This window comes from Solanum dulcamara, chromosome 4 (assembly GCF_947179165.1).
Source record: "Solanum dulcamara chromosome 4, daSolDulc1.2, whole genome shotgun sequence".
Classification (NCBI taxonomy): Eukaryota; Viridiplantae; Streptophyta; class Magnoliopsida; order Solanales; family Solanaceae; genus Solanum; species Solanum dulcamara.
The window spans coordinates 22,314,302-22,326,527 of NC_077240.1; the positions used below are offsets into that span (position 1 = coordinate 22,314,302).

The 12,226-nt window shown below is 31.8% G+C and overlaps 1 pseudogene; it reads right to left on the reverse strand.

The window, feature by feature from the left end:
* Positions 1-2,005: 2,005 nt before the first annotated feature.
* Positions 2,006-7,598, reverse strand: LOC129884106 (E3 ubiquitin-protein ligase BIG BROTHER-like; annotated as a pseudogene).
* Positions 7,599-12,226: the final 4,628 nt, after the last annotated feature.

Below are 12,226 nucleotides of genomic sequence, written 5' to 3' on the forward strand. Positions count from 1 at the left end.
AAAAAAGAGTAATTATATGTTAGAAGAAAGTGTTTTTTTGTGGAGCTTTGAACTCTTCAACTAATTCGGAATTGCTTGAGTAGTACAACTTTGTTGGGCTGTTGTATCCTGGAGGGGACAAGTCAAGAGTATTACTGCTGGATCGATGTAGATTATGCCGCAGTGGGCTTGAATCTCCTTAAAGAGAGGGAGATATCCCCGCCTCAGCCTGAATATATTTTTATTCATTTTTTATCATTTTATTTTCCACTATAATTTATTGTATTCGTGATATATTACACCAACACTATTTATATAAAATAATAAGGAAATCAAATTTTATTAAGAGTTGACGAATAGAGCTATGATCTATTATTTATTTCATGTTGGACCAACTCATCTCAATCCAAATAATTTTTGGACAAATAAATGACCATCTCATTTGACCTCATATATATCAATCCAACCTAGAGGCCATTTGGATTGGCTTATAAGCTGCTTATAAGTTGTTTTCAGCTTCTTTTTTTGAGTATTTGGCTGGCCAACTTAAAGTCATTCTGTGCTTAAAATAAGCCCCAATAAATTATTAAATTTATTTGGATGAACTTATTTTAAGCAGTTTATAAGTTGAAAACAGCTTATAAGTCAAAAGAAGAAGAAATTGGCTTGCACCTTTTTTATTTTTTTTAACTTATAAGCAATTTTCAACTTATAAGCTGCTTAAAAATAAATCAATCCAAACATGCTACTAGTCATTTGACACCCTATCAAATGTGCTATTGTTGATATTGAAAATGCATCTACAAACACACATTTTTTGACAACATAAGATAAGGTTAGTGAAATATTAGGTAAATGAAGTTAATATTCATTGAGAGGGTCCTGAAAAGAAAAATCCCGAAAATCCTGCCAGAAAAGGACATATTAACTATTCCCACAAAAAAAATTGAATTGCCAAAAGCATAGTGAGGCTAAGGAGAGAGGAATAACTAGTTGGTTTGCTTCATTTATGTGAATTTGTGGATGCTTACATTATTACTTGAAATAGAGAGTTTTCCCAACCCTATTCAATAGAAAATTTGTTTGTTATAAAATAAGATTTTTCTACAATATTCCTATTGAACCAGATCATTGAAAAAATACATAGTGAGAAATAAATTCTCATTGAAATACTGGAATAGCTATTGAACATTTGTTTTTTCTTTTCTCACTAATTGAATCAAAATATTTGTGAGAACAATCACTTAACATTTAGAAAATTTCAATGGGAAATAGTGATATTTAGTAGTGCATAGTCGACTAAAAATAATTATATATTTGTTCACTATTATTTTGATAGTTGGCTATTTATGTCAATTTCTCTTTAATTAATTCTACAAAATTTCATGTTGGTAAAAGGAAAAAAAGTTGAGTTTCCTCAGTTGAATTCGATCCAATACGTTCTGGGCCACTAGCCCACTTCAACTATAAGAAGAATCTTAGGGAGGGGTCATTTGCACTTTTGCTCCATTTGTGCTAGTTTTTACGTAGTTTTTATCCCTAGTAACAAAGTAATTTTTTTCCGCAGGTATAAAATAATATTTTATATCATAATATCTTACAAGTTACGCCCGGACATGATTTCAGTTTCTAAAAATCTTATATCCCACTAGGCATAAATTCCATTGCTAAAATGCAAAAATTAAAACTGATTGACTTGCACTCAAGCAAATCTACCGGAGCAAATATTCAATTTCTTAATTGCTTTAGAGAAGTTGAATTTTTGGCTAAACTTGCTTCATCAAGTGGAAATAGAACCTTCTATAATTCTTTTAACCAATTTCCAAAAGTATTGAAGGAATTTTTTTCAGCTTCACAAATGGCAACTTCCTAGCATTTAGGATTTAGGAAATTTGACAAAGCTAAGCTAACTTCTTTGTAAGTTAAGTCTAGCTTAGTCTCTCCGTTCTTTGAGATTGGTTCTTCGGAGGTAAGGTCCATAATATTGAGCTCAGTGCTAAAAATCTTAAAGATCAAACGTACCAAATTTAAATTATGAATCCGCTTCTAAATAAGAAAGTTATAAATTTACACACAGCATAATGGAGAATGATTATAGGATTTGATCAAGAGCTCATTATATGGCTCAACAAAATAAAAAAAGGAAAAAAAGTTCTATTTTCCAGACTAAATGTAAAAAAAAATAAGATTGTGAACATATGAGCATCTATATATAGTACTTTTCCTGCATTTTAAGCATGATCTAAGAGAAGCTAGTACAAGCTTTGATGTTACTCTACGTTAGTCGCCGGTGGAAGGAGATATTGAGCAAATCTGCTGTAATATAAACACTATATTCACCATTTTATAACTTCATTCGTCGAGGAGTACCTCTGTATTGCAAATGGGACATGTCTGACAAATCAAAGTGATAGTTTGGTGTTAGATCTCAGAGAAAACGATGTAATTTCTGATACATAAGAGGCCAGACTAGTTACTGACATACCTTGTTGATGCTCAGCCATTTAGAGCCACACTCAGTGTGGTATATGTGCTTGCATGGAAAATTTATCTGTCGATCCCCTCGTTTGTACCTCATTTGACAGATGACACATCTAGCTTGCATGCACAAAAGCTCAATTAATCAGAGTTGAAAGAAAAAGGATTTGATCTGCAGAAAATTTGTGAAGGTAACAAAACATCCTTTGACTAAGAATACATGGAGCAACTGAAATCCATGTAAGATGTGCACCAGTGATGGAAAAACCAGTCCCAAAGTATATTTCTACATGGGTAATGAGGACAAACGGGAACTATGAGGCATGGTTGACACTAAAAATCTCAAGGAGAGGCCTCTGTTTCGGCACAACATAGACACTAAGCTACTCAGACTAAGTTACCAAGTAACTTAAATTTGAACCTTATATGATGTTGCCTCGTCATATGCATTTGTTGGGCTATCTTATCAGAGGCCATACTAGTTTCTCATGTTCACGTAGACCTACTTTCTGCGGCAAACAATTGAAGCACAAAGTCAATGAATTGCAACTTTGTGTGAGGTTCCCTACAAGGATCAGCTAAAAAGTATGACTCAAAAACATTTTAGTCCCTCATTTAGATACAGTTTTGTGTGTTATTGAAGGGGATATGTAGGAAGAAAACAAAATCATAGCTCAAATCCAATAACAATCTATCTTACATCAATGCTATACCAGCGATTAAATCATATGTACTATGTGTGCCAGTACTGCTATCTCTCTTCGGACTACAACAAAGTAAGATTTTCTTTAAATAGGTAACTTCAATGCTTGATATTATGAAAGAAATCAATCTACAGCAAAAGGATGCAATAGAAAGGGAACTTGCACCATGTACAAACAATGGTTTCAAGAAAAGAGTGGATATAAAAATTACCTTTCTTCTGATTTTTTCCTAGAAAAGATTCCGTTAGACTTGTATTTGGTTGTTGGAAGCAAATTAATTAGTTCCTCAGGAAGTCCACGACTTTGAGTTCCAACTGTTTCACCTAAATCAAGTAACTCCTGCAACAGTAAAGCAGAAATTCAGTAATTAATCTATGAAATCGATTCAGCTAGACATAAGTAAATATGATGGTACCAGTTATACAACACATATCCCAAGAACAAGAAAGTGAAAAAATATGTACTCCAATATTTCAATGCTTAAGGAATTGGTTAATATTTGCATGAAAAATCACTGGTTATAATAACAGGTACACGAATAATAAGTAAGATGGATATCATCAACCTAACACAGAGTTAAAAACACATTCTTTAGCCAACATGTGAAAAGAATGATGATGTACATTGCATCTCAGACTACCATTCAGCAGCTTTCAACTTTTAGTCACAGATAACACAAAATGCAGAATAAGTGATTCCAAAATTGCAGATACTAGATGTTTTTGAATTAAAGTGAAGAAGTTGTCAGTCATAAAAACTAGGAACTATTCGCATACTTGTGGACCATCAGCTGATAAACAAGCATACACGCGAAGTTATATTTATGAGGCTGCTGAATAGCTTTATTATGAGATTGAAAAACTCTATTGTTTGGTGTCGTCCTATTTTTCTTTCTGTTCTTCTAGGTCCTTTCTTCGCCCAGTCTTTTTCATCTGTTCTTTTTTTCATTTTTCATTAAGGAGGACTTGAGGACTTGCATTGTGCAAGCCGGTTGTTAAGCTATATGGTGATGAATAAGACCGATAACCTCTACGTTGCGCTGTACACAACTTTAATATACTAGAAATTAGGAAAAGAGAACGACAAAAGAAACAAATGACAACAGGAAAGACATGCAAAGACAATTGAATGACAACTTAATGATATATAAGACACAATCCTATTACTCTTTTTGCTATTCTTATTTACTCCATCCTAAGACAGACGTTTAAGTAATCGAAAAAGATATCTACAAAACAGTAACTACAGATAATTTACAAGCGATCACCACAACCATGGACAATTGGCCCCTAAAATAACCCATATCTGCTGCACTGTAACAATCCCTCTAAGAGCAAAAGAGGACACTGTGATGGTGTTCATTCTTATCCATGATTATCATTAACAACACGGCACCAGCAACAGGCCAATCCCAACAACTGATAGCTTATCTTAGCATTTCAACACTCACTCTTTAAATGTAATTAGTATATAGAAACTCTAGATTTATGGATGAGTTTTATATATTTAGTCAACTTAAAAGAAATGACTTGATCGCTTCCAGAGGAAAAAGGTTTTCCTGTAATTTATCTGAGGGTTCTTGGTAGCTTTAGGCATGAATATGAGAGGCAAAACATTGCCATCCCTCACAATATCGTAACTGCAGCTTTTTATATAATAACCCTCCTCACTCCATAGTTGTCTTTTCAAAACAAAGTATACAAAAGACTAAATATAAATTGCAAAATCCTATCATGATTGCAAATCAAGCTCATTCACAAACCTAACCAGAGATAGATAACATGCAAACAAATTAGATAAGATAATAGCGATAAGGTTACATACCTCATAGGTCATGTTGTCAGGGTCAATATCATCTTCCAAAATATCCTTCACATATTAACAAAAGGTAAGAAAGGTGAAATTAGCATGCTACAAGTCAATAGCAAGTTAATCTAGCCACTTATCAACTGATTCAAGAAGATGGCGACTATTACACTGAAAACATTTGAAGAACAAGAGAATCATGGTTATTAGGATTTAAACTGTTTAAGACGCCAATAGAAATTAGTGAGATGGTTCATTAGCAGAGTAGGTGAAAAAGGAGATCCATATATTGGTTTTCTAGTGAATCTTCTATTATATTCTCAAGGTTCAAGAAGAAGGGTGAGCAAAGCAAAAGGTCAAAGACTGATATTTTATGATGACAAAAACTGCCTCAATCTTTCTGGTTGATCGGGTGAACTTGTGTTGGTAAATGCAGGGCAATGCACAACAACATAACTTCATGTTTGCGACATAAGTGTTCCGTGCAATTAGTGTGTATACAGGACATCATTAAATTAGCAGAACAACATCCTCTTCTCTAAACAATCATTTTATCCAGCAGTCCAGAGAACTAAAGATAGGTAATGAGGAATTGACAACAAGATAAGAGAATGGGCATATTTCCGACAACAAAACAACAAGATCAAGTTATCAAAAGCCAAAAAGTTGTTAAAAGGGCATTAAAAGATCAAACAAACTATTTTAGTGGAAACAAGTAATTTACCTGGTTGTTAGAATCATCTTGATTGGATAGAACACCTGATGAAATGTTAAATATATGTTACATTCTGTAAAATAGCATTATGTTAAAACTATTTAAATTACACATAAAACAGAAGCGTTTCTACGAAATACAGGAACTTAACCAAAAAGCAAGGGTCTATGATAGATCATTCATGGTAAAAAGAATGGGAATTTAGTGAAGTTGACCAGTAAAGCAAATTCATGGTCCTATCTCACAAACAGCAAGGAGGAAAAGTATAATGAAGCAATTGCCTAAATATAGAGGTAAAAACTATAACATACTGAGTATAACAATTTTTAGTTCAGAGGCTAAAACTAAATTACAGGAAAATTGGGCATTAGCATCTCCGGCACCAGTAACGAAAGAAAAAACTAAATTCACATACAAAGTGCTAAAGCTTCAGACTCACATTCCTCCGTGCCAGCATCCTCACTGGGGACTGTATTTTCCTCGTATATTACATCAGTCAATACACCTTCATCAACATTCATAGGTACAGCATACTCCCAAGGCCTCTCTGAGAAATCCGGTCTTGATACATGGTTGTTGACAGTCTCATAAGAATGATAAGAAGTACTCTCAAGATTGGAGTGCTCATATTTATAGTAACTCATATTCATAGACCAGTATGCATTTTCCTGGACAGAAGATTCAAAAATTAAATGACAGCAGTCAAAATGCTAAAGTTTTGGAGATAGACTGACAACAAATGGTTACTCACTCCACTTAACAGGTTAAACTGAGCCCAGTATTTTCGACAAGGAGCATACATAATATGTGAAAAAATCACTAAATTTTAAAAATATCAACAAGTTAAAGTTTAAATTCTAGATCCGCCTTACTACCTAAGAGTCCATTAACAGGTTTTTGTACCCACTAAAACCCAAGCTACAGAGATGTCTAACCCTCAAAGAAAATACACATATTTTAGAGCATAAATTTTGTACTGGAGGATACTTGTGCTACTACATTTACTCTCTTTTTTTTCACAAATTATATAAAGTTATAAACTTTCAGTACAAAATGAACTGCTACATAGAAAGTCATAAAATTAGGAAATTTACCTGATTCTGAATCTGTACAGGGTTATTATGATACTGTATTATAGGGGCTTGTGAAACACCATCCAAGAAGCCTGGGAAAGTCTCTGGAACATTATAAGGAAATCCCATGTTCATATAATGCATCTCCTCCATGTGTTGATCCCCACTCATTTTTCTTCACTGAAAAAAACAACATGATTAATACATTACAAACAGAGTGTTAACAATGACCATAAAAAAAATAGTTGGTCCATTTTTTCTCATTCTTGAAACAATGTACATATGGGCAAACCTTATTTTTCTTGATTTCAAATGGTTTTTTTTTTCCTTGCATCTCAAGAACTCAACAATACAAGAAACCCCAAGTTTAAAAATAACCTGATTTTGGAATGGAAATACAAACAAATCCAAAAACACACACAGAGACAGATGAAATGCAGAAGAAGCAGATAGGAGTGACCAAATTGTAGTGGAAAAATGGAAAGTGGATTTTGTTGGGATATATGCGCTAGAAAGAGAGAGTATAGATAGATACATATAGATACAGTCCCCTTCTCTTTCTCTCTTTTGTTTGTCTCTGTCTCTGTCTCTGTCTCTGTCTCTGTCTTTGTCAGTCTCTCTCTTGCACACACAGGGCCACTGGCGCTTATGCCGGGATTGAGAGACACGCCATCTACATCTATGTATGCACACTATACTCCGTCTTTTCATATTAGTTGTCCACTTTTTTCATATAGTAAAATCATTAATTTAACTATAAGTTTTTTTCGGAATTTTACTAACTTATCCTTTCAAAAACGAATTACTTTTTCAGTTTTAATTTATTTGTACTACTCCATCCATCGATCCATATTAATTGTCCACTTTTTTTGCCTCATGAAAAATCATAAATAAGAAGGATAATTTCATTATTTTAACCTCAAGATTTCTTTTGGAACTTTTCTAACGTGTTTATCCTTCAAAAAAGAATTAGTCGTTCCATTTCAAATTATTTGTGCTACTCCGTCCGTTATTTCATATTTGTTGTCTATGTTCTTCGCCTTGTAAAAAATTATATAAGAAGGATTATTTCATTAATTTAATCTTAAATTTTTCTTTTGGAATTTTTTCTAACTTATTTATCCTTTTAAAAAGGAATTACTCCTTCCGTTTCAATCTATTTGTGTTACTCCATCCATCGACCAATATTAGTTGTTGACTTTCTTCGCCTCTTACAAAATCACAAGTAAGAAGGACAATTTCATTAATTTAACCTCAAGATTTTCTTTTGGAATTTTTCTAACTTATTTATCCTTCAAAAAAGAATTACTCCTTTCGTTTCAATTTATTCGTGCTACTCCGTCCATCGTTCCGTATTAGTTGTCAACTTTTTTCGCCCTGTAAAAATCATAAATAAAAAGGATAATTTCATTAATTTAATCTTAAGATTTCTTTTTGGAAATTTACTAACTTATTTATCCTTTTAAAAAAGAATTACTTCTTCCGTTTTAATTTTGGCCGTTACGTATTAGTTGTCCATTTTTTTTGCCCCGTACAAAATTATAAATAAGAAGGATAATTTCGTTAATTTAACTTTAAGATTTTTTTTGGGGAATTTTACTAACTTATTTATCCTTTCAAAAAAGAATTACTTCTTCCGTTTCAATTTATTTATGCTACTCTGTCCATCGACCCATATTAGTTGTCCACTTTCTTCGCCTCGTAAAAAATCATAAATAAGAAGGATAATTTCATTAATTTAACCTTAAGAATTTTTTTTGGAATTTTACTAACTTATTTATTCTTTCAAAAAAGAATTACTCTTTCCGTTTCAATTTATTCGTGCTACTCCATTTATCGTCCCGTATTAGTTGTCCAATTTCTTCGCCCTGTAAAAATCATAAATAAGAAGGATAATTTCATTAATTTAATCTTAAGATTTTTTTTTGGAATTTTACTAACTTATTTATCCTTTTAAAAAAGAACTAGTCTAGTGTACGTGTTTTACACATGTGTATTACGTCAATTAATAAAACTATATAAAAAAGAATAAAAAATTACTACAAAATATATGGGAGGGCTTAATATTACCAACATCAACCTATGGAACAAAGCTTAGTAAAGAAATATTGGGACTTGAAACATAAGAGATTAGATGGGTGCACACTTATTACATAAAAGATCAGCAAGTAAGCAATGTGCAAGTGCCAAAGCAAGCCTGCTGGATGATTAGGAGGATCATAGAAGCAAGAGCTTATGCTACACAAGTACAAGAAGCTGGACAAGTTAAAGATACTATAAGGGAGGTATATTGTTATCTACTTGGAGATCACCCGAAGATAGTATGGAAAGATTTAATGTATTCCAACCAAGCGAGACCACAGGCAAGGTTTACTACATGGTTACAATTACAAGGAAAGCTATTAACGGTTGACAGGCTCCTAAAATGGGATTTGGAGATAGATGAGAAGTGCAGCCTATGTCAACTACATAATGAGACTAGAGAACATTTGTTTGTTCAATGTTCTTTCACTAAAGTTGTGTGGGATAAAGTGCTGAAATGGATGTAAAGAACGCAATATGATTTGATCAATTGGGATCACCATTTGCAATGGATTATTAAACTATCCAAAGGCAAGACTCCTCAAGCTCAATTGTTCAAAATGGTATACCCTGAAGTTATACATGCAACATGGAAGGAAAGGAATAGTAGAATATTTGAGAAGAAAAGTCACACACACAAAGTAATAGCAAAGGAGATTGTATATGTGGTATGTGTTAGTTTAATAAATAACACATTTTTGGATGCCACATAAATAACATTTTTGGAGCATTCTATTAGCAGAAATCATTTTTTGTTCAATTTGCATTGTTTAAAAGCATTTTTGGCCAGTTTTCGTAAAAGTAAAATGCACATATCATAGTGGTCTGACTAAAAATATAATTAAGGGGGTGATATTTTTCTAAATCCAAGCTAATAAGATTATATAAATAAATAAAAGTTACAATATCGACTTAACTTAAGAGTCCCCTAATACTATATGCAAAAGGAGATTTATGGAAAATTTTGGAAATTTCTTCAAAATGGTATTGTCCGAAACATAAGCCATATTGGATTGTCCAAGTTAAAATGGAAAAAATAGCATATCCCAAGCCTTAATTTGCATCTAATCAATTGAAACTTTGAAATGATTGTCTTGAATCCATGTCACTTTTTTTTTTGTTTTTTGTTTTAAGCTATTTAATCATTCGATATTAGGTACTCATTAGATCTGACTAATCCCATTTGATCCAATTAAAGGGAAAGCACACATCCAAAAAAAATATATTTCATTTTCAAAATTCGTACACAAAATCTCTTATTAAGAGTCATTCATCTTATTAGATCAATTGGTGTTATCAGGAAGAATGCGTTGAGTACGAAATTGGAGACATAGGCTAATTAATTAATGAATTGGCAGGAAATTATTTTATTTTTCTCTTTTGTATTCTCCATAATGACAATGACATGTATCGAAAAACCTTTTTGATAATGTATTAGGTAAAATCTAAGGTTAAGTTTAATTGTATGAATAAAAATAAAGAATTAAGTACAACTTGAAGCTAAAATATATTAGAATTTGAGGTAATAGTATAAAATACTTGATTAATGCAAGTAGACATATTAATTTTAAAACCTTCGGAGAGAAGGATATGGGTTAAGCTATACTCATTAATTCAGTTAGGTATAAATGTAGTTAGTTAATTAGTTATTAGGTAAAAGTTAAAAAGGTTAATATGAATATAAATAAAAACAAAGAAATACAACTTGAACTTAAAAACACAAAAAATTGAGGTAGTATAAAGGTTATGCAAGTGGATATATATATATATGTATATAATATACCTCCTCAGAACCAATCCAAATGAAGATGCTAAAAGTTTGGTCTGCTCTTATAGGTTATTCCAATGTAATTGGCTACCTCTTATCTTGATTTGTGTGGCAAACCATTATCACATACTCTCTTATAGTGACAAAAATGATCCTTTATATTAGGATAGAATATCTAATTATTTATTCTTATTACACATGGGGTGGGGTATGCTACCAATAGAGTTATATCCTTCAATTTTACTATTTAAAGCTGATATATCCTGTGCAAAACTCCTAAGTGATCTTATAGGAAATTGTTAAGGCAATGATAGTGATAATAATACATTTCAATTCTGAAAAAAGGTATGTCAAATTATGCATAAATCTTCGAGTTTTTATCCTTCAATGACAATTAGGGACAAAGAATTTACAAGATTTCTTAAATTTGGGTTTCTCATATAACATTTTTATTAAATTTAATTAACCGACGGAGTTTTTTTAAAAAAATGCTCAATTTTATACTTTCTCATTCTAATTTGTTGTTTGACTTTGATTTGTTATGACGTTTAAGAAAATAGATATTTTTTGAATATTATAATTTTAAATATGATAAATAAAATATTGTTATAAATAAATTAAAAGAGAGAGAGAGTAAAAATATTAGGTGAATAAAACTTTTGAAATAGGAAGGCATGTGTGTGGGAAGAAAAAAAGGCGTTTTAGGAGGCGGTAAGAGAGGTGTGGGAGAAGCCGCATTCCCAGAAGAGTGTCTGCACTCTGCCGTAATCTTTGCCGTACAGCTGTACCTATGTATGTTTTGTCACTACAAAATTCCTATTTGCTTCCTCTTTGGTCCCCTCTTCCCCAACCACTCCCCATACTCCAAGCAAAACTATTCATTTATCTACATTATAAACCATGGATCATTTATATGAATAATTCAAAATTAATTTTTTAAGTGAAGTCTATTGTACAAGATTTATTTAGTACCGTTTTACTTTTTTTTGTATGACATGTAGGCTATTAAATAGTAGGGACTTTATCTAATATGCATAATATACTCACTGTAGAGTGCTCACTTGAAGGGCAAAGGTTATAACGGCTACGTGTTATTCTGAAATTTCCAAAAAAAAAAAGAAGAAAAACTACTCTATAGATTTTAATTTATTTGTGATGTTTTGATATGATCCATGATTTAATAAAGTAAAAAAAATTGAATTTTTATAATTTTGAATTAAACATATGTTATGTATAAAATTGTTATTTAATTTTGTGACCTTAAACACTTCGGATTCGTACTCGCGAGCTGAGATAAGCTAAGGTAAAATATTGAACCCCATTTGCCACTGAACTAGTCCTTTGGCTTATGCTCAGGGGGTTCAATGTTAAATATATACACATAAATTTAAAAATTTATCTTATATATACAATATAATTTTTTAACGAAGGGGGTTCTGAACCCCCTGAACTTGCCTTGGGTCCGCCCCTGCTTAAACATGTCGAATGAAAAATTAAAATTAAAAATGATTAAACTAAGAAAAATACAAAGAAATTAAAATAGATAGAGTACAAATGAAAACAATACTAATAAGAAGTATTTTCCCTTATAATATATTTTATATAGAGCGAGATTAAATTA